Source organism: Ambystoma mexicanum, chromosome 6p (assembly GCF_040938575.1).
Source record: "Ambystoma mexicanum isolate Mex_15411 chromosome 6p, UKY_AmexF1_1, whole genome shotgun sequence".
Taxonomy (NCBI): Eukaryota; Metazoa; Chordata; class Amphibia; order Caudata; family Ambystomatidae; genus Ambystoma; species Ambystoma mexicanum.
The window spans coordinates 807382490-807407169 of record NC_090935.1 but is presented as its reverse complement, the minus strand read 5'-3'; positions in this window follow the sequence as shown (position 1 = coordinate 807407169).

The window sequence follows — 24680 nt, the reverse complement described above, 5'->3', positions numbered from 1 at the left end:
GTTTTGAGACTTTCGTCCTCGAGACAGTTTTCTCTTGGCCATATCTGACCTCCATAGGAAAGCCTTGCATGGACAGAATACAGGAAGTAATTCTGGAATTACATACATTTCCTGCCCGGCTTCTGATGCTTTGGAGGTATTGCAAAGGCTGGTGCGGAGTCTGCACTATGATGTGCTCCCCCTGGATGAACAGGTAGTAATTTTTCAATGCTTAGACCATTGCCAGGTGTGCCTTCTCACAATTGTTGAATTTTTTCTCCACAGAGGATAAAGTCTTGCTTGCATAGGAGATTACTTTATTGACCCACTCATGCTTGTGGTATAGTACTGCTGTCAAGCATGTACTCGAGAACCCAGTCTGCAAGAAGAACTCCTTGTTTTTGACAGGTTAAGCTAGACAAGGTGCTTGTGAGAGACTTCTTTTGAGTTGTTTTACTGCCTCGGCTTGTTCTGGACCCCACTCCCACTTGACCCCCCCTTAAACAGATGGAGCAGGGGTCTTGTGACCTCTGCATGATTCTCAATAAACATCCTACTATAGGGTCTTGTGACCTCTGCGTAATTCTCAATAAACTTCCTACTATAGTTAGTCAGTCAAAAAAGGCTTCCCAGTTCACGCAGCGTTGTGGGGTCTTTCAGTTTTAGTAGGGCTTCCACTTTTTTCGCCTGGGGACAGAGACCTTCAGGGGTTATTTCATGTCCCAAGAAGTTGACATGGGTCCTAAACCACTCTGCCTTTTGGAAGGACAATTTTGCTCTGGCAACCCTCAACTGGGTCAGAACATAGCGGATTTCTGATATGTGTTCCTCCACTGCTGAGCTTTTAATCAGAGCATCATCCACATAGGCCAAGTCAGGCATGGCCTTGTGTAGGAAGATGTTGAAGTAATTGCCAGAGTTTATGTATCCGAAGGGAGTCCAGATCAATATGTACTGCTTCCCCCGAAGGTAAAGGCCAGCTTGTACTCATCCTCCCTACTGACCGACAAAGTCCAGTATCCATTTGTAAGATCAGTGTCGGTGTACACCTTTGACCCCTGGATCTGGGCCAGCCATTGGTCAATGTAGGGAAGAGGCCATTGGGACATGTGGACCCATTTGTTCAGCTCCCTAAGGTCTGCGCAAGCTCTCCATTGGCCATTTGGTTTTAAAATCCCCAGTACTGGATTATTAAAGGTACTATGGGCTGGACGAATTATCCCACAGGACTCTAGGCTTTAAATAATTTTGGTCAGGGACTGCATAGACGCGAGAGGCAAGCGATATTGCTTCACAAATACAGGAGACATCCCAGGGTCCGTGTGAATAGAGGTAGTGTGTTGTGGGATATTTTTACCCATGCCGATGAGCCCCACTGCACCCCTTTGCCAATGGGGAAAGAAACAGCCAAAAATGGATGCGCTACCCCTGTGTGCATAATAATCTGCAAAACTGTGCATGGTTCATAATCACAAAAAGCTGCACACCCCTGCCGCACACAGTCAAAGTTGGTGTAAAAACAGAACTCACTGCAGGAGAATACCAGTGGGTGCTGTTACATGTAAAATGAAGCAAGGCCACGGAAGTGGGCTAAAAACTGAAAATGCCTTTTAAAATGCAACTTCCCCAACCAATTGCAACCTTCAAAATGCTGTTTTGGTGCTAATTTCAGTAATTTTCCAAGTGAACTATTGAAATTAAAAGTGTGCTGAAATCACAGATCATCCAGTGTGGCCAGAAAAGCCGGGCCTCACTGACTGACAGCAGCTAAGAAATGTATTTCATGAAAAAGGCAACCCAGCAACATTTCTTTCAGTTCCACGGGAAAAGTGTGATTAAAAGTGGCAACATATAACAAGTTCAGCTGTGCAGAGAAAACTCCACGCAAAGGCTGCATACTTATTTCCAGACTGCAGACAATTTCCAGCACTCAAGGACAGACATGCTGCTAAATAGATGTGTATGCTGCAGAGGTAAAGCTGATGTAAAAGACTCAGTTTAAATGTGCTTTTTCCCTGAAGAAGTGCAAAATTCACCTGTTTAAAATTATGTTTTTGTGAAGGGCTTAATTCCATTAATTGTAAAAATCCATGATAAACTCTGTTCATTTTATATCTTTTAAATGAAAGATTTTAGGTGAATCTTAAAGTAACCCAGTTTGGAGTTAACTGGTAAATTCTGATTGGACAGTGCCCAGCCTGGGAAAGATGACACTTCATGTTGACACTCTGCTGCTACCAGGAAGGCTTTATTGATGCTGGAGGTTCTCGCATAATTAAAAGAAAGACCCCATTAGACATTCGTCTCTTCTGGGGAGGGGCAGGAAACTTCCCTCTACACCCCACCCTGATCAAAAGGATTTGACAGCTGTTGTTTGTTGAAAGGAGAGAAAATAAACACTGCTCAAAGAAATCTGTTGTTTAAAATGCCTATGTGTATTTGAGTTTTGAAAACCTTTAACTTTGCAACATGAAGGAGGAAAAATCTAAAAATTGGTAGTTCTAAATGTAATTTAATGCTCTTTCTGTGGAGATGTTAGTGAATACTGTACTACATAAGGAACCAAAGTTACACCAAACCCTAATTGTGGCAAAACCATTGATGCTGCAAATATGATATTGTATACCCATGTTCTAGGGGTAATCGCCCAGATATGTATTGAAATAGAAATTGTTAGGCCAAACCGTTATCATTAAAATTGACAAAATTCCACAGAACGACAAAGACAGCTCTCACAGAGTTGGGATTTGGATGTAAGGATAACTCACAAAATATATAATGTATGTGTCCGATTTTATTTGGAGCCATAATTATAGAAATGTGCATTTGTGCAAAAGTTAAATTGTGGTTCAAATCAATGTGGGAGTTCCTAAATCACATCACAAAGATGACAGCTCTTTTCTGACTTCCAACCAGAACAAGGCAAGTGACTTTGACCACTCACAGCCGTGGGGGTGTGGTTTATAATTCTGCGCCTACCATAAACTTTGTGATGTCACTTGGCATGATAAATATAGGAAATTCACCACACACAGACAGACACACTGATTCCTGACTTCATCCCGATTTCTGCACAGCGCTTTGTTCCTGACTTCATCATCCTGTCCAGAACTTTTCATCTTGTCCTGATTCCAGAATACTTTGCAAAACCAAGGCCCAGCATTTGATGAACTCTTTTCAGCTGGGCCCAAATCCAACCATCCTAAACTTCAGGAATTCATTCTGATCCAGTCTGGCTTGCCTACTGAACTCGCCATCCCGCTAATATACCGTACCAGTGATTAGAAGGGCCAGTCCAAATCCAGTTTGAGGTGCAGTCCAAATTGACCAGAACTGCCCAGCTGACCATCCTGCCAGAGGTGCCCTGCTGCCGGTAGACCCGATCCGGGATGACCAGAACCCTGACAGTCCAATCTTCAATTACAGTGGACTGTAAGTATAAACAGGAATCATAGTAACCCTTAGTATATATTTGCCTTGTCCTACCCCAATCTCAACCATCCCATCTTTAACTTCAGAACCCTAATATTGTCAGAACCATTCTTGCGCAGATTATTCTAATTTGTTTTAGAAAACCATAACCCATTAGTGATTTAGATTAAATAAAGTAATTCCCATACAAAACAGAAACCAGAGTATCACACGTGAAGAGTTACAATGGGCTGTGCGTAACTGTGGAGATTCACGGGTGGCATTCTGTTTTTCATAGTCATTAATATAGTTTAAATAACCCAATCTGTCATTTTTAAAACCGAATTTCTACTTTTCTCTGTTCCAATTTTTTTTAAATGCCTCTCACTAAAATTTACATAACTTCTTCAATTGTATAGATAGAAATGTAATTTCAACTCTCACTTAAACCTATTACCCTTAGCTACATCCACAACTAAAAGCTGCATTGCGGAAACAGTATATTTGACCCGTTTGTATTAAAAATCGCATAGTGAAATTTTTGCTGCAAATTTGCTTTTTGCAAATGTTTTACATGTGTCTTTTCCCATCCAAAGTGTTTCTTATCTTCCATTCAGATCTAAAGTGTGTACTGTTGTTTATCTTGTAGTCATGTTTGTTAGGACCTGTTTAGTGTTGCTCTCATAGGAATTTTTATCAAATTGAAAATTTTTGCACACTTTTCATTGTTCACAAAGCCATTTTCAACTGTCCAGATTTCAAGTGTCAAAGTTCCAAAAACGTGTTCTCTCTTGTTGGGGGAGGGAAGACTATATTTAAACACTGTATTCTGTTCTTCATTCCTGAATACCTGCTACTTACTGACATCTGTGTAGAATTGCTCATTTTTGAATTAAAAACAATGCAGAGGGAAACTTTAACTTAAGTGCTATCTTTCACAAGCCAAAACTGTTCTTTTTGCCTGTGTTTTGTATTCTGTAGTGAATCCAGTTGCTTTACTTACTTTCTGAATTGTTTTGTCACCACAATGGTGATTGCTGCCCCATATATATATATATATATATATATTAAAATGTGTGTTGATTTGAATTTTTAAATAAATAAATATTTACCTGTACAAACCAGCCTGATTCCTGGTACAGTGTGACCTATTGTGTATTTTATGATGGGTGTGATATGAGTGGCGTGTCACTCAGAATATTGAACCTATAGACATAATAAATAAGTATTTCATTTGTGCATTACATGCTAGGAGACCGGGTGTTTGCCTGATTGAAACCCTTAACAGATTTTGGGTTCTGGTGCTGTGATTTTAAGTTTGAGTTACCACCCGTGACAGTCTAACACAGCATACTAGCCTGCAGGGTACAGTCAACTTGCTGGGTTGGTGTACTGTGCATATTCCAAAATCAGGTCTGTTTGTAAAAGTAAAAGTAAATTCACCCTAAAACAAGTCATAAGGAAATTGATATTTCTAAAATGGTAACCCCAGTAGAAATTAATATCACTAGGGAGCACCTCCTGCACAAACTGTTTGTCAGGGATGAATGGCCAGAACAGAATGAGCAGATCTGGCTGCAAGAAATCCAAGAACAGCTCATTGCCATGGACCTAGATACATGGCAGGACAAGGGCCCATTACACCAAGCTCTTAGTGAACTGTACATGGCCCCAAACGCTAAAGAGGAGCAGACAAAAATTGCCAGAATAGCGGCTTACCTATACCTCCACATAGGAGTAATACAGGAAAAGAATCCAGAAAACATAGTACTGGCAAAGACGCAAGTGGAAACACTACAGAAAATCCAAACTGATCTACACTCTGCAGGGCAAAGGCTACAGGAGAGCCAAGAATCAGAGACAGAATCTAGGCAGAATCTGACAAAACTAAAGGAAGATCCAGCTCTCATACAGCAAGAGAAGGCAGAGCAAGATACCCAATTACAGACACTGCAAGAGGAGTGTCAGGAGAGGGTGGACTCTCTGCAACAGAGTCAACACAAACTGGAGCATCAATTAAATTATAATAGAGTCTGCGCAGAACAGATAGTCAATTTACAAAACTGCATAGAATCCTTGAAAGAGGAAAATAATATATTCATTATCAAAGACATCCACTCTCAAGAGGAATTTGATGAGGAGCGCCAGAAGTCCCACGCATTCAAAAAACAGGGACGACCTGACTGCACAGAGGGGCACTCTAAGTCAGGAGAGGGACACCTTAGGCCATGAAGTCAGCCAATTCAAAACTAAGTTAGAGGAAAGAAAGCTGTCACCAGGGAATAGGGGCTGAAAGGGAATAGGTAGGGAGGGACAGAGAAACCCCTGAACATAACATCAGGGATTCTAACCCCTTCAGTACCATGAACTCTGCCGCCTTCATGTCCACTGGCTAGTATGAACCAAGGGCCAAGGGAATGGTAGACTTCAGCAGAATTGGCAACATGGGACTGACAGATCAGCGCCTCCCAGAAATTGACGGACGGGCGTCTCTGTACAGATCCCCAAATGTTAGGGTTAGCCACTCTGATCAGGAAGACTCCTGTGAGGGTAGAATGAGGGAATTGGATCCTCAAAAATACCACCTACCAAAGGATCAGTTTGTCAAATTTGGTGGGGGCCTACAGGAAAGCAAGCCCAAAAAGCCCAAAAAGAGCATCCTAAAGACCTCTTCCCAGTTAGGGCAATGGGGGGGGTACTCAGCCAATCCTGGGAGCAGGGGAGAGTCGGAAAGCTCTTCTGAGCGCCACAGGCATCAAGAAACTAGGCCCCACATTCTGCAAGCCCTTCTCAGGCTCTCAGAATCAGGGAGAGCCTAGAGGATCAGATAGCCACCTCCTGTAGTAGTGCCTCTGAGTCAGAGGATGAGTGGGCTCGAGTGAGGCCAACAAAATTAGGAAGACTCTACAAAAAGATCCCCTGAAACAGATCAAGGCCATTAGGAGTGTTATAACTCCCTATCACAAAAATGCTAAGTATTCAGTCTGGGAGCGATGGATACTTTTCATCAGAAAGATAGTCAGAGTTGCATCCAATATGTAAAATGGACATTCTCCCCTGAGTACTCCAGCTTCTTTGCGGGGCTGGAGGATCAGAACCACTCAAGATGGTCCACCTATAGGGCGGCCATCTTAAAACATTTTTCTGTCCATAGGAACCCCCAAGAGGCCCGCAAGGCGGCCTACATTCTGCAGTGTGGGGAAGATCAGGCCCCACAAGAATTTGTGCAAGAACTAAAACGTACCTTTGCGCAGACCACCAGGAGGGTGCGCACAGACAGCAGGGAGTTCATTAACACCTTCTTTCATGCACTCCCTAAATACATCATGACCCATCTGGTGAGGGACTTTCACAAGAAGAGATCACTGGACTGGGTCATTGAACAGGCCACCCGTATTTATGAAGTGCAGAAATTCGTAGAGAACAAAAATGCAAATAAAAACCCCAAACCAGCCAACACCCCGGCTGCTGCCAAGGTGGCAGAGCTGAAGGTTGCCCCCATTTTAGCTCTGAAGATGGGGGGCCCTAAAAATATTCATGTACAGAATCCATCTTCTAACCAAAGAATCAGAAGGCCCTCGGGCCAATCCCAAACAGGTAGTCAGGGAGGTAATCCCACAAATGGGACCCCTAACTCCCCTTATTATATTAGCCCCTGTTACAAGGGCAACAAACCCATCCTGGGGTATGTGTGGCCTAAGGGGGGATCCAATCAGGTAGGCACCACCCCGGGAAACTTCCCTCCTAATTTTCCCCAGAACGGCAGTAATCCCCCAAATGCCGGCTTGAGCTTCTTTTCCGGTACCCGCAAAACTTCAACCCGCAAAACAACCCTCCTTTCTTTCCCCACTTTCCTGAGCCCAGACAGCCCAATCCGTGAGAGGGGAGGCCAAGGGTGGAGGGTTACCATAACTATCCCAACCAAGGGTCTTATGGGAGAAGGGACAGTTACCCTTCCCGTGATCCACCTAGGATGGACCAGAGACCGCCGTACCAGCCAGAGCGAGTGTCCCAACTGGAGCGCCAGGTCCAGAACTTGTTCCAGGATCTGGGTCGCACATGTTGAGGGCTCAGCAGAACCCTCAGATGAACATGGCAGCTCAGAACTCCACCAATCAAGGGTCTGGTACTCCATAGAAATGACGGGGAGAGAACCCCTACAACCCACCGGTTCCAAAGGAGGAGGCACAGGGGGAAGTGTGGTGTAAAGCTTTAGAGGAAGCTTCCTTCCCACTTGTTAAAAGCCCCTGCAAACCCAAACAAAATCTCCTGCCCCCTAAAGTCTGAAACCTAAGGAACAGAGGGTGGGTAGGAGAAATAAAGGACCTAAAAAGACCCATTTTGTGGAGGAGGTTAGTGTCCTCCAATTTGAAGGACAGGGGTCCTCAGAGAACTCTGGGAAAAGGATCTTCTCCTTCAAGGATGGGGGAACTCTTCCCAAAGAAAAATGGGTCCCGAGAGATCCTAATCAAGACTGGGTAAATGTGGGGACTGAGTTAGAACCGCCCATCATTGAACCCCAGAATGATAAGCCAGAAAACCACCTTGTCCAAAAATATTCTGGTGACTGCCTCCAAAAAGAGGGGCGCTGCCCAGAATCAGAACCAGGGGAGCCCAAAACTCCCCCAATATCCAACTGGCACATTTTTCTTACAGATTCCCAAGCTCCCACACAGAATCCTGCCCAAACTAACCCTGTGTCAGAATCAAGAGTCAAGAAATTAACCCACCAAATGGGCCAAAATGCACATTATCTTTGCCCCCTTGAGGAGAAGGAGGGAAGATTTTATGCCCCGGTCCAAGTACAAGGGCAATGTACATTTTTGGCACTGGTGGACACTGGATTCCAAGCCACCCTTCTGTCAAAGAGGGCCTTTGATCAGCTGAATTCAGGAAGGGGGAGAGATACCAGATCCCTCTCACCCCTCTTCCTAGACAACTTCAGAACTTCGATGGGAATGAAATTCCTGTCGAGGGGACTGTGGATTTGGAAATTAGAATTGGGCGACATAAGGTGAAACACCCGGTCATAGTTGTGACTCCGGATGGCACACCATGTTTACTGAGGAATGACATCCTGCGTAGATTGACTCCCCTAATAGACTGTGTAAACAAGGTCCTCTGGACTGCCTGTTGTCAGTAGTGGGAAGGAGACCTCACTGCTGAAACCTGTCACTGGGCTGCCTACCGAATAAATATGGAAACTGCATGAAAGGCAGTGCTTTATTGCAAGAAACCCAGAAATAGCTTTTAAATCCCTTTTTCTGGGTTGCTGAAAATACAGAATACTGGATCAAAATACCACAAAACATCCAATAGCTTTGCTGGGTGTTACCCACCACTTCATTTAAGGAATCATTATGAACACACAATGTCAGGAAAAGCAGAATCTATCATCAAAATATCCACAGTAAAAAGTGTGCTTGCTTGTGAAAATCTGTCGCAGTACCATCGGCCGCCTGTGACTGTTTCAACAGCCTGCATTTAAACTGCAAATTTGCACCATTAAGATCTAATGTCTTAAATCTAAGTGACCTGTCATTAAGAGGAACATAGGTTGTAACTATTTAATCTCCCCGATTTAGAGACTGGAATCAGGGTTCTAGCTGCTTGATTAAAATTTGCAAGTTTTATTTTAAATTAAGAAAATGTTATAATTTGACAGTGAATTTAGCTGAAACGTAGAATCATCAAACCAGTTCCCCCCAGCTTTCCCCAACAAAAGGCATCTCTACTGCTTCTCACTAAAGGCCAGGAACTCACATTGAGGTGTTGATTAAGAGGGGAGGCGATTTGGGTTGCTGCTCCTGGAGGAGACAATGAACCTTCCTTGGCTGAAAGTATATGCAGATTGTAAAGTGTTACAGTGGCCTCTGCCAGAGGAAGAAGGCAGGAATTGCTCTTGAGCTACAAGAAACCTTTGGAGGTGGGGATAGACATTTTTGTTGATTCTCAATGGACAGAAAGCATATTTTTGGAAAAGACTGACAATGGACTGTGCGAATTTGTAAAAATTGTAAAAATACAGTATTGTTAATGTAATTTTTTTGTGCACATTTTAAAAGGACCCAGAACATGTGCGCTGTTCTGAGAAGGCGTAGTGAAAATTCTGGTTTTGTAGCAATTGTATTCATGTCAGAAGCACGAAACTTCATACGATTATGCCCAGATATCATGCGCACATATGTACAAAATTGTGGACAAATCAGATGTTGTGTCCCAGATAAAAAGTGCAAAAGATTGTCTAATCCAGACCCAAGGCCTCACAGAAACGAGGATTGGAAGAGAGTGTGCTCCACACAATATGTGATCTAGGTATATCATTGGTATAAAGATTGTACACATGTAAAGATGTATTATATCAAAAATAGATGTTATGTGCAAAAGGAAAAGGGGAGGTATTCCCTGTCTCATAAACCACATCATCATGATGACACTCTGTTTTCCCCTCCAGTCAAGGGAGAGAGCAGACTTTAGCCAATGGACTACCTAGGGGTGCACCTAGGATACTTCAGCTTACCCAACCCTTTATCAAACCCATAAATAGAGGCAGCTGAGGACCTAGAAAAAAACACTGATCCACCCACCATCCCGATTTCAGCAAAGCACTTTGAAGGAGATACATCCATACTCCTTGTTCCAGACTCCAAAAACTTTGCAAGTAGAAAGGCCCATTTCCAGAGCATAGCTGAACCACTTTCAGCTGGGCCTAATTTCCAGAACCCATCCCTAAACTTAAAGGGGAAACCAAGAAGCAGCCAGGCTGTGCTATAACTGCTTGTCTGCCAAAGAATCATTTTCATACCCAGAAGGGCAGATTAAACCCTGTCTCGTGCCTTGCAGTGCTGTGCAGACCAGGGGGCCATTGCAGATCCAGCCCAGTCCTGCCGTGCGGTGTCCAGAGGGCCTTGCTGATAGCTGAACCGTCCAGTCCGGTGTGCCCAGCAGTCTGTCCCAGAAATCTTTGACCAGAATCCCTGACAGTCCCATTCAAAGCATTGGTAGTGAGTATCCATAGCAATGTTCCCTGTAAGGTGCGCGGCTGTGCGGCCGCGCACCTTTGATTCTGGAGCCGTGCATATCCTTTTCTTTACCGCGCAGTGTGCTTCCCAGCCCTCCCTCCCTTCATTATTCATTATTCTTCATAATTTTTAGGCCATCCCTAGCAAGATGAGTGTGTGGCCACCTCCTACTCCATAGCCCACTGGCTAGAAATGGTCTGAGTGCCCTCAAAAGAACGTACTGTGCGCCCGTAGTGCGGTTTCCCCCCTTGTCCTTCCCGCTTCCTTGTGTGCCTGACCCCGCCTCTCTGACATCCCCCGCTCCTGATTGGAGCAGAGATTCCACCAGCAACATAGGCCTAAAGACCTGCTGCATGCGCGGCCTCTGAGCCATTTTCGCACAATCCCTGCCAAGATGAGTGTGTGGCCACCTCCTACTCAATAGCCCACCGGCTAGAAATGGTCTGAGTGCCCTCAAAAGAACGTACTGTGCGCCCGTAGCACGGTTTCCCCCCTTGTCCTTCCGGCTTCCTTGTGTGCCTGACCCCGGCTCTCTGACATCCCCCGCTCCTGATTGGAGCAGAGATTCCACCAGCAACATAGGCCTAAAGACCTGCTGCATGCGCGGCCTCTGAGCCATTTTCCCGCAATCCCTGCCAAGATGAGTGTGTGGCCTCCTCCTACTCAATAGCCCACTGGCTAGAAATGGTCCGAGTGCTCTCAAAAGAACGTACTGTGCGCCCGTAGTGCGGTTTCCCCCCTTGTCCTTCCCGCTTCCTTGTGTGCCTGACCCCGCCTCTCTGACATCCCCTGCTCCTGATTGGAGCAGAGATTCCACCAGCAACATAGGCCTAAAGACCTGCTGCATGCGTGGCCTCTGAGCCATTTTCGCACAATCCCTGCCAAGATGAGTGTGTGGCCACCTCCTACTCAATAGCCCACCGGCTAGAAATGGTCTGAGTGCCCTCAAAAGAACGTACTGTGCGCCCGTAGCACGGTTTCCCCCCTTGTCCTTCCGGCTTCCTTGTGTGCCTGACCCCGGCTCTCTGACATCCCCCGCTCCTGATTGGAGCAGAGATTCCACCAGCAACATAGGCCTAAAGACCTGCTGCATGCGCGGCCTCTGAGCCATTTTCCCGCAATCCCTGCCAAGATGAGTGTGTGGCCTCCTCCTACTCAATAGCCCACTGGCTAGAAATGGTCAGAGTGCTCTCAAAAGAACGTACTGTGCGCCCGTAGCACGGTTTCCCCCCTTGTCCTTCCTGCTTCCCTGTATTAACTTTAGAGACTGGCTTTGTGTAAGGTCAGATTGAATCAGGGTCGTTGCTAGGGGGGGGGCTAGAGGGGCTATAGCCCCGGATCCTTTGCTTGTAGCCCCGGATGAAGATCGCGGGGCTACAAACAAAGGCTAGCCCCGAACATTATTTGCCTGGAATAATTTCCTTTCCAATGGAAAGGAAATGATTACGCTGACGAGTGACGGCACGGGTAGATGCAGGCCCAGCAGGAGGCAGCACGTTCGTGACTGATTAGATTGACAATCCAAGTCAAAGACACGAACATTGCTGCCTCCTGGGGCTGGCAGGCCTGCATCTACTCGTGCTGCTGCTGTGCTGATGGCTCATGTCCGTGGCTGCGCAGTGAAGTCTGCAGCATTTGCGCATAGGGAGCCGAGCCACCGCCCAGCCCCGGGCCCAAATGCACGTGCCCTGAGTTCATCCCGCATGCGCACTTGTGCAGTAGTGGTGTGAGAGACGCCCCGTTCCTGCACAGTGGGGCTGGCACGTGCTGCTGACTGCGAGGACTAGCTCCGAGCTCGAGCTGCTACCACCTTCCTGACCCGGCCCCCCGGCCCCCTGTGAAGAATTTAAGAGCTGCCGCCCGGCTCGGGCCCCATGCCATGCAGCGCAGTGTGCACCTAGCCTAGGTAGGTAGTACTATGGTATGATGGATGCATAGAAGAGACCTTGCTTACCGACAGAACGAGAAACCATATGTATTGTGCACCAGTGCTTAGTGAGTGCTTTGGCACCTGCTCCCTCTGAAGTTCCAGTGCCCAATGTTGCTATAACCTGTGAGTGGGTACTAGTACAGTGGAACCACTATCCCCATGTATGCCATGGAGTGGTTGTATTCTGAAATAAATGGTGCACAAGTTGGTTGGTTGTGGAGGTAGTCCCCGCGTGTTTCTTTTGGCAAGAGGGTGCATTTTGTGGCTCCAGGGATATTCGGTTTTTGCTCTGAAACCGTGGTCGTATTACGACGACACAGTGCAAGCATTCTGCAACATTGGATACATGCAATGATTGTACCTACCCCCCATCCCCCATTCAATATAGGCATGTGACAGTGAAAGTGTGTGGTGTGCCTCTGAAAAGCTTGTCAGTCTCGGCCAGAGTCAGTCTCGGCGGGTCGGCGACAGGAGCGCCGAATAATCGTCTGATTTCCCTGTAATCCACGTTTGCTTACGCCGCCAAAGGAGAATCTCAGATCTAAAGGAGACTCACGTTGCCATCCTAGTGACAGAGGCCCCGGGCTAAGTGTGTGTTCACGGAGAATGGTATGTGTGACATATTCAGTGCGTGCGTGGGTCTGGGACTTGCTGACAGCTCTTGGGAATGGGATGTTGTCTCTCCTCCTAGCATCACATTAGAGCTGTGGGAATTGTGCAGTGCTTTGCTGAGACTCTTGCCCTCACCTGACCTCCGTAAATACTTCCTCTTTTCGAAGATGGCCCAGAAAATAAACGTGGCCGTGGGCCCTAGTTTGTAGATACCTGTACCCGAACTGGAATTATATACATCAGAATTGCCGACCTGCCTGTTAAGTTTTGATAGGGAGAGACGCATATGTTTTGTGTAGAACTGCCACTGTGGTCCAAGACTGCTCTAGCACGCCTCAATACTTTGTAAAATTACAGAATTATAAAAATCAGCCGTTAAACTCGGAAAATACAGTGCTGTAGCAAACAAAGGGGCCTGATTATCCTTTAAATATATAGGTCTACAACGTTATCTGGACTATTTCATGCTTGAACTATATTTATGTTGTTAATGCCTTGGGCTAGGTTGCAGATGTTTCTATCGGATGTGAACATTCTACAACGCCCTATGCTTTCATTTATGAATGTGTTTGGCATGTTAAATCAAGAATACATCTCCCAGAATGCACTACCTGTAACAATCTCAGTCTCACCCAATTCTTTTTACACCATCTGCGTAATATGAATGCATTCCCCTTCACAATGTATATGCAAACATTGGATTAACAGGGGGTCAGGGGGCAGACATGCGTTGCAATACCCGTCTGAGGAGTTGACATTAGATTGCGTGCGACCACCGAACTGTGCAGCACCCGAAATGCTGACCCATAATCACTTTCACAAATCTGCTAAACACAAATATTATGCGCTATGCAGGTTAATGAGAAAAGGATCGCAGATTATCTCGTGGTACTGGTGCGAATAATTGCCGGCTGTAGCTAAAATCAACTCTCGCGTCATGCATGGGAGGGGGAGACCATGACAAGAATGGGTATTCGTCATGATGAATTGTGTTCAATTTTGTATTGCAGCGAAATGCAATGCACAACACTGTGATCTCATTTAGGTGTATTGAGTATGAATTTATGCATTTGATCTCCCATGAATTATTCATGGGGTAGGGTATGACGGTGCTCTCATGGGGATATGAAAGGTTGCGGGAGGGTGAAAGATTGTGTTTCAAATTCAAATGCTCATGTCACACATAGCATCCATGTCCGAATTTGCCTCGTTGACTCCATGAAGGTTGGCAGGCGGGTGTTGCACACAATAACGTGGTCATGCACAGATATAGAGAAGATGGCATGCACATTCACATCTGAAGCAGAGGGTTTATAACATTAACATACAACATACTCGTCACGATCGAAGCATGGCACACGTGTGTACTGAAGGACTGTAGAAGCACAGAGGTCAGACCGGCTGTGCACATTGTTGGCACATGCTCTGTACCGTCCAGGGGCTTCATCTGTGTACACTGTAAGCGGGGGCTCTTCGTGTATGCATAATGTGTTTGGGCCTGGGGAGGACACTGTGTGTCATGTGCATACTGTCATCTGAGCAGCACGGCATCCTGTGTACAGTGGCAAGGACACAGTGTATACCAGTTGTCACTGGCCAATAGTGCACGCGCTGCTCAGGTAATGCTGAGTGTTTTCAAGGATCTTGTCCAAGACTCCCTGCTCATCTCCCAGGGTTATCGCTCATTGGATGCCTGTAACCCCCTTTCATACTGTAAGGTCAGAGTGTCAAGATGCAGCGGAAGGGTTTACACCTGTGAACCTTTGTTGGTCTGTATCCACACTTAGTAGCCAGTTCCCTGCTCTGCGGCTTTGCTTCTGCTTGTGGTTGTGTGCAGTTCCTCTGTACAACTATTTTTGTGTTGCTTTGTGTGTCATACCCCACCTTCTATTAAGTCGTCTTTGTCATTAATCATGTTCATGTACTGTTTATTTCATTAAACCAATAGAAAGCATTTCCTTTATATTCCATACATTTAGTGAATGGAGAAGCTAATGCTGTGCTAATATTAATTTGTGAGGCAGAATCTGTGTTCCACTACAAGAACCCCTCTGTTCTTGACTTGTACCAACCCATCATAAAATGAAAGATCTTGCTAATGTTTAGAGATGTAAAAGGACACAATTTGAGATGAGCTAAAGTCTTGGGAGGAGAATAGAGCACCCAAATGTCCCTTGAAGTAGAGCTTGTTGTGCCGCAAATTCACATTCCTCGCTTGCACACTGTGGAATCTGATCACTAAGCATTGCTCACTGGTGGGGCGCCGCGCCGGCGCCGACCACCCCCGGTCTGGCAGCGCATCACTCAGTTGTGCACATGACTGAAAAACAGCCCGCACACAACTTTTCTTTTGCGCACACAGCCCAAAGAAATTAGAGGGAACATTGATCCATAGTATAGGATTGTCACTAGCCTATGTACTGTCCATAGTTATCCCTATCCAGATCAAATCTATCTTATATCCAGAACTGTATTGTTATAAATCCTTTTTCTCTGCATGAACTCTCTCTCTTATCCTATAGTTCTTCTGTAATAATATTGTTAAAATCATCTTTGCGCTGATATATTGCATCTGAAGAAAGGCAAGCGTCTCAGTGGGCAAAACCTGATCAGTGATGTCTTGATCCGGTGGGTGTGCTGTGGTATAGTTTGCATCATCCTAGTCCATTCCTAGTGTAAAGAAACCTTGTTTGTACTTTTAAAAGTGCATTCTTGTTTTACATTTTTCCTCATTCTGAAAAAAACAACCTCCACAAAAACGTTCATAACTTCTTCATATTTCATGCTAGCAACGAAATGTATAGTTCTTCCGTAATCGCACTTACCACGCACAGAAATGCTTGCCGTGAATATTTTGTTTGGTAAAATCTATAACGTGTGAAATAGCTTTTCATTGCACCCGACCTCAAAATTAAGTTTTCTACTTGCTTATCCTTTTCAAATCATTGCTAGTGTGTGTCTGAAACCGTACGAAGTGGCCCCCATTAGTATTTCAATAATTTCAGTGAATTAAAACCATTTTCAGTGTTTACTCATTCATCCAAAGCCAACTTTAAAACCATTTTTGACAAGTTTGCAATCATTCCTGTTTCTCTCTCTGTGTTTGCTGGGGGAAATTGGGATTGATATATTTGATTGAGTGCTGCATTCCTGAAACCTGTTCTCTCTCTTTCCATCTCTTTATATTGCATATTGGGGGATTTAGGAGTTTGCAGGGGGAAATAGTAGTTACATTGCCATTTGATTGAACACACAAAAGAATTATTTCTATGCTGCATTGTTTTTCCGACCATTGCTCCTTGTGATTAAAGAGATTGTTAGTGTGATATCACCACATTGGTGATTATTGTATAACCATTAAAAATAGTGTGATATATATTGTGTATATATAACATAAATATTTTAACTTTGCAAACCAGCCTGATTCCGGGTTCAGTGTGACCGGGGGGGATTCAAAGAGAGGGGCGTGATATAAGTGGTACATATATTTTTTATAGAAACAAATAATTAAGTAGGGGTTTCAGCTGTGCATCACACGCTAGGCATTGACTTAGGTGAAGTGGCGGGTTGCAATCACTTACAGGATTGGGGGCTTGTCCGGGATTTCTGAATTAGACATACCACTTGTGACATCTTAATACAGCGTGCTAATTTACGGGGTACATAAACCCTGTTGTGCTACCACACTGTGTTACACTGTGAAAAGCACCCCTCAACAGAAACACTCTAAGGATTCGGTCTGTTTTGCAAAAATAAAATAACTCCTGTAAGTCAGAAAGGAAATTAATATTTCCGGAATGGGGACCTTGGTAGAAATCAATATGGCAAAAGAACACCTGCTGCACAAGTTATTTTTCAGGGGTGAATGGACAGAGCAGGATAAGAATGTTTGGTTGCAGGGAATTAAGGAACAGGCCACTGCAACAGGATTAAATACATGGCAGGACCAGGGTCCATTACATATGGCACTGAGTGAACTGTACATGGCCCCTAAGGTAAAAGAAGAGCAAAGTAAGATTGCCAAAATAGCGGCATATCTGTACCTCCACATTGGAGCAATACAGGACAAATATGCCAAGAACCTAGATCTGGCAAACAAGCAACTACAATCATTACAAAAAGCCCAAACTGATCTGGACTCTGCAGAGCAAAGGCTACAAAAGAGCCATGAATCAGAAAATGAAACCAGGCAATACCTGATAAAAATAAAAAAAGATATGGACATCCTGCAGCAGGAGAAGGTAGAGCAGGACACCAAAGTACTGGTCCTGCAGAAGGAGCACCAAGAAAGTTTGTACTCTCTACTACAGAGCCAGAAAATGTTGGAACAGCAAATACATTTTAATAGAGCATGCGCACAGCAGGTAGTCACCCTGCAAAACCACCTAGACCAAGAAAAAGGAGAGAATAATAAATTAATCCTAAAAGACCTTGACACCCAGACAGAATTTGATGGAGAGCGCCAGAAAGCTGGTGCGCTCCAAGGACAGAGGGACAACCTGGCTACACAGAGGCATACTCTTATTCAGGAAAGGGACAACTTAGGCCAGGAGGTCAGTTATTTAAAAGATAAGATGGAGGAAAATCACCTGACCCTCCAGGGACTGGGTGAGCTCCAAAAAGATTATACAAAACTGTTAGAGCACTCCAGGAAGATGGAGGATTCTCTGGCAAAGAGTGACCAGGCCAGTAAGGACAAGACTCAGGAGGTAACCCAGTACTCTAAAGTTACACAGGAAGCACATGGAGACAATGAGGCTCTCTGTGAGAAAAATGACAGGATCCACAGACATGTAGCTATGCAGGAACAACTGATAGAGACTAGCAAGGCCTTGATAGAGGAACAGAAAGCTCAGGTTCTTGCATGGCAACGGGGAGCAGGGGCTGAGAGAGATGAGGTCTGCTGGGAAAGGGAAACACCTGAGCATAACCTCAGGAACCCTAGTATCAGAGGCCTTAATCTCTTCCACTCCATGGACTCTGCCACCCCCATGTCCACTGGCACACATGAGCCAAGGGCCACAGGGATGGCAGACTTCAATCCAATGAGGAATATGGGGCTCATAGATCAGCACCTCCCAAGAATGGATGGGTGGGCATCTGGGTATGGGTTCCTAGGTGCTAGGGCCATATTCTCTGATCAGGGAGACCCCAGTGAGGGGAGGGTCAGAGAAATGGATCCTCAAAAATACCATTTACCCAGAGACCAGATGGTAAAATTTAGTGAGGAGCTCCATGAAAGTAGGCCCACTAAGGGCATCCTGAAAACCTCTGCCCAGCTAGGACAGTGGGTGGGGGTACTCATCACATCCTGGGAGCAAGGAGGAATCAGAAGACTCCACTGAGCACCCCCGGACTCAAGAAACTAGCCCCCCACATTCTAACAGCCATTCTCAAGCTCGCAGAATCTGGGAGAGCCTAGAAGACCAGAAAGGCACCTCTGGTAGCAGTGCCTCTGAGTCAGAGGATGAATGCACCAGGGTCACGCGAACCAAAAAAGCCAACAAGGTCAAAAGGGCCTTGCTCAAGGATCCCCTAAAACAAATCAAAGCCATTAGGAGCGTCATCACACCCTATCACAAGAATGCGAAATATTCGGTTTGGGAGCACCTTGAGCTCTTTGACAAATGATGGAAACGTTCCATTTGAAGGACAGCCATAGCTTTATTCAATCTGTAAAGTGGACCTTCTCTCCCGAGTACTCCAGCTTCTTTGTGGGGCTGGAGGATCAGAATCATTCCAGATGGTCCACCTATAGGGCGGCCATCTTGAAACATTTTTCTGTGCACAGGAATCCTCAGGAGGCTTGCGATGATTTAAAATTAATAATAACTCTCAATATGTCTTCAAATTCGAAGGGGGGCAATAGTATGCTCTACAACAGGAGGAATCAGGCAATAATGTGCTATGCTTTCAACAAAATACTAACATAGACGGCCCAATCAGTAGCAGAGATAGAATTGGCTTCTTTGAGGTTATCCTCAGAGAGGTACTGAATGTAAAGGTACTGGAACCTCTCTGTATCATGTGAGATAATGTACTTAAAAAATCATCCTCCAATTAGCGTTGTTAATGTCCTACATTTAAGACCAGTGCCAGCTCTTAGCACAATGATTTAGAACATTTTATCCTATGGATATATCTCCCCAGAGCATTTTTTCTAGCCTGAATAATTACATCATATAGGTTATCATGCTGTTTGCCAATATGCTGTATAATTGAACATTTTTGCAAGGCTTAGTAGGAGTGTGTTAAGTATATCTAGATTTTCAGGTTTGCTCATAAATGCCAGCTCATGTGTTTTTAAAGGAGGAGCTCTAAGCAGTTTTGATTGAATTTGTGAGTGTTAGAATCTGTTCACATGATCCTATTACCACTACTGTTAACCTGGAGATTAATATCCCTCAGTCAGGGGATCGATGTTTCCCTGTTACCAAGTACACATTTCAAGTTCTGCTAAGTGTGGAGGGTTCAAAACTAAATTGTTTAATGTATTTCTGTAGTTTACTACTCATGAAGATTTAAAACACACAAGAGGAGACCATGCCATTGGACCAAGTTTTCCAGTTTGCCCCAATTTCAGGGCATGTGGGGTTGAGCATATCCAGAGCACAGATTCTAAGTAGCTCGAGCCATCTCATACCATTTACTAATTGCATGGTCCTCAATCATGAGTTTATATTATTTGCCAAATCTAGAGATGGTCTTACCTCAAACACACTACGATATTTCATTCCAATCATTAGCGGCAATGGTTGCCATATGACAATATGAGTTGAAATCTCCAACTACCAACATTTCCGACTAGGGAGACTTCTCTACCCATCCCCCAATGGAACTCTATAAGAGTAAGGGCGTGAACCGTACCTGTCCCACTCAGAGGATCGTAGACATTGTTGATAAGTAACTCACCCAATGGGTCGGACCAGAAACAAAAGCACATAATACAAAGGGAGAGCTGCCAAATCTACAATACTCAAATCTGGTTAAAGAAGCCTTTGCCCCTGTGCAAAGACCACCCGAGAGGCGTCCAACACCGTGATGAAAAGCTGGATGATGTATAATGATATACCCATCAATCAGTAATTTGCCGCTTACAAGTTTCCTGAAAGGCAAGAATGTTGCTGATAAAGACAAATGCCTGCCCTCCCAAATGGAGAAATTATCGAAAGCTCTAGGTATTCCTTGAAATAAAAGGAAAAACCCCCTCCCAACCATGCTGCATTCTACATTACACTGAATTCACTCAGAAAACCAACATTCTGTTAGCTTATTCCGATTAGGAGCCCTATTGTCATTACCGCAGGCCTATAACAAGCTCAGTCTCTCAGTGGAAGAATTACCCTGAAATCCAATGTTCTTGGGTTGTGTCTGGGAGCATTATATACCTTGACACTGTGAATATATTTTACAGATAACAATGTTAAAACCCAGTTTCGAAAGGGGGCTCTGCAAAAGACAATACCAAATCCACTTATGGGTGACACAAATTGTACTAGAGACCAGTTGTCTTGTGTGTCAAATTCCGGAAATTCCATGGACACAATATCAGTGGAGGTAATCCCACATAATTGAGGCACGCAATGTAATAACTCCAGTACTCTTCTGCGGTTCAAGAGTGGACTATCACATCAGCAGAAGTGAACACTTCAGAGATCTTCTCTGTGTAGGCCACATGGGCCCTCCAGAATAGGTACAAGTCTGTTTTGGAAGTGGGCAACACAGTCTTCTGAATAAGGGTCGTCAGCATAAACTGTGTAAGGCAAAGAACGCCCCTCTTTCACCTGAGAAATGCTTATAGACGGTGCTGGAGAAAGAGATGAGAGCTTTTGCTGGGCGGCTGTTATTGACCCAAAGTCAGGAGACCATGGGGCTAAGAAGTTGTAGCAGATGCTCAAGCTTACTAGACTCATGCGTTGATTGTTTTAGTGTAGTAACCAGATCATATTTATTTCCCACACTGATACATACAACGTCCTTAGAGTTAGATTCAGTTAACGAACAACCCTTTTTTTCTGGGAAACCTTGGTTCCATAATGTTTTCTTGGCCCATTTCTTGTTGTTTTACGATTACATCTAAACCACTTTCTTTTCCCATAAGTAAGGCTTTAATCCTAGGCTGGCAATGTGTTAGGATTAGGTGATGGAAACACATTTGCAAAGGGTGATGTAGGAAGAGCAACTGGTTTACAACACATATATCACTAACAGAGACATCAGACTGTGAGTAAGATGTGTTATTAGGTAAAGAGGTGTGTCCAGTATCATTGCTGGTAAATTGAATTAAGTCCACTATTTTTGCCACTGCCAAGCAAATGTCCCTCTGCTTCTTTATTCATGAGGAACAGAAACCAAAAACAGTATCTTAAGTGGCAGTGAATGCCTCAGGTTTATTGGAGGGTATAATTGATCGAGCCTGTGAAGAAAAAATACTTTTGTGCAAAGTGGTATCACAGTCTGAAGTAATCGACTCAGTCACAGTGTACACCAAATCCACGAAAGCCGACATATTGGTACCAGTTATGTTATCAAACCCATCAATACTCAAACGGGACCTATCAGGCAACAGAGGGCAGAATTATGGATCGCCGCTAATCATACCATAGGTTGCGTATGCAATTGTTGTCAACCAAGAAAGTAATATCATGGTTGTTAAGAGGGGATGTCACCCGTGCGTCCATATTCTTTAAAAATCAATTAATTATCCACACTATGATTGGCAGGAACAAAAAGTAGTTTTTTTTAATTGATCTTGTTTTAGGTTCTCCGTTTTATCCTTATGTGATGTGAGAGAACCATTATCCTGTTCCTGCAGGTGCACACTAAGAGGGGAAAAGCAAGAATAAATGTAATCCAGACTGCTGTGTCTCTTGTTTTGACATTGCGTGTGTGAGCAAAGTTTTGCTGGCATGATGCAGGCAAGCTAAGCAGAGCGAATAAATCGCAGAATGAATAACTCACAGCAGTAAAGTCACCAGCACGCCCTGCTGGGCCAATTACCTGGGTGTCGCACCACTAGCACAGATTTGAGATCAACGTAAGCGTCCGGCACCAGGTAATGCCATCCTCTAAGCCTTGCTCCAGACACCAAAATCTGCAATTCCAATATCACGATCACCTGAGTAGATACCGTATGGTGTGTCCCCGGCTCACGAGCCTGCCGAACTGCCAAACTGTCACACATGTCTCGCACTTTGTCTCGCATTTGCATTTGTGCACGCGGGGTGATTTTATGCTGTCCCAGGTGTCCCAGGTGGATTGGATTGCCGAGCTCCAAGCTCCCAGGCAATATTAGTGGCACCAGAGCAACCACATCAACAGAGTACTGCTGTCAGGTGTGAGGCGTCAGTAATGCAAGGTGTTTGATAATTGTTCAAAATATGCCATTTTATTAGGATAGAAATTATGTCAAAATGCCTCATTTTCCCTACTCCGATGTGTGTTTCCCCACCTAAAACACTAAAGGGAAACACTCTAACACTGGAGTTCTGACCCTCACACTAAACATCAAATACACAAGAAAATATATGGTATTTCAAAAGCAACACCAGCACTAATATTCACAGTGTCTTGACAATCTTCTAACAACCTGGGTTAACTCCCTTCTCCAGGATTCAAGGTATATTAAGCTTCAATGTCAATGTTTGTCAAAAGAATATCATGGATTCCACATAGATAGCAAAGTCTCAGTTCATTTCTTCAAGCATCAATATTAAGGTAAATGTTTGTCAAACACAGTTCCAACAACACTGAATGTCCTTCTAATGAAGATAAAGACATTCCAGTTCCTTAGAATAACATCAATGTTATTCTCAACCACAATGCCTTTTTATCACTTCCAGTTATCTAAGAAGAAATGACACAGTTGAAAAAGAAATACAACTTCTAGAATTTTAATGTAACAAAAGTCTTGGTTAACAGTAATTATTCATCTATTCAGGTTAGAATTCAAAAAAGGTATATTTGTCAGGATGACTTTTCAGTTCTGTTAGTTGTACTTCAACAGTGTCACTTCTACCACAGTTTACCATGAGGACATTTTCCTTGGACTCGAAGAATTCCACTTATTTGAACTACTGAAGTCTTGCATCTACTGACAAACAGATAGACCACCAAAGCTTAAGTATTTTGTATTTTAAAGACAGGTTTTGACAAGATTCACTTTAAGGCACTGCAACACCTTCAAATAGGCAAGGCACTCTTCCTCTGAATATCTCTCTTCAAAAGGGGCAGCCTCTTTGCCTATCTTGTCTGCCCACCACTTTAGTAACAACCCAATATTGCGATCTGGACCCACTATGTTATTTCTACACCAGTCTCTGGCAATATAGGTTGCGTCAACTTCCAATAATGTTTATAAGCAACAAGGTTTCCCTTTCCCAGCTTGGCATTCACCTCTTTGCCAATTGTTAGCCAATGAATAACCCAGAAGCCTTGGTGCCACTCTCTTGGATTTATGTATTGCTTGCACATGTTCATCTACTGGACTCACAGTAATTGTTAGACTGTTAATTGGCTTGAGAAAGGCTGCTTTCATTCTCAAAAGGGAATAAACTTGACTTGGGAAATGCTTGCGCTCTCTCCAAATACAGATACAGGCCCTCATTACAACACGGGCGGTAACCAATGGTGCTATTATCACCATGGTTGCTGCCGGTATTGTAACAAGGCCGCCAATAGTAAATGGGGAAATACCGCCCCATTCCAAGGTTGGCGGGGCGGTAATTCCCCATTTACCATTGGCCCTTCCCCATTCCCATTTTTGCCCCATAGGGCTCAATGGGACTGGGGAAGGCGGTAATTACGGTACCGCAAATTGCGGTACCGTAATTACCTCAAAAGTCCCTTTGCGGGTCCCTACTTTAACGGCTGGTCCAGACCAGCCGTTAAGGTCGGGAGCCGCAAAGGGACCTCGTAATCAGGCGTTAAGGGGTTAACGGCTCCGACACCTTTTACGGCACCGTTAAACCCTTAACGCCAGGGTCGTAATGAACCCCACAGTTTTAAACACTTGGCTTCTTTATGAACACTGATTGTTTGTTTGAGTAAAGAGGTAGTAACTCAGTAGAGTTCGCTCGTCACATGGAAAACGAAATTAGACACATGCAACCACTTCTTCCCAAGTTTTATAAGCTGTTAAATGTTTAAAAATGGTTTTCTGCAACATTCATTCTGCTTAATGAGAGACACGGGGCCACTTCTTCATAATGTTTAAGGGCTTAATAATGACTTTCAGTAGCATTTACTTTCACGCAAGTAAAAAATACATTTCCGATCACATGCAAGTGCTGTTAGGAATGCAACAAACAACTTCAGCTCACTTCTGCTTCTATGCGAGTGAAGATTATACTGGATACTGTTGCCGGCAGTGCTCGTGCACGGAATCAGAATGCCAGCTTTAAGTCACAGGCTTCTGAGATCCTTGTTCTGCAGGTTGCTCGACTTCCACGACTTCAGGAACAACTTTGACTATTTCTGGCTTCACAGGGACCCACGCCCTTCCTCTCAGAATGTATATCTCATCCAGCCACTTGACTAAGGAGACCCTCCCACTGCTAAAACGTGTGACTCGCCCCCAGTTACTTGATTAGGTCTCCGACATGTTTCCTGCACAGCAACCATATCAATCATGTTCACATGGGGAAAGACAGCCTCTATGCACGTCTTCCCCTTTGTAGCCTCTGCACTTTAGAGTTTGGGGGAACAGGGCCTTCTTAGAACAAGCA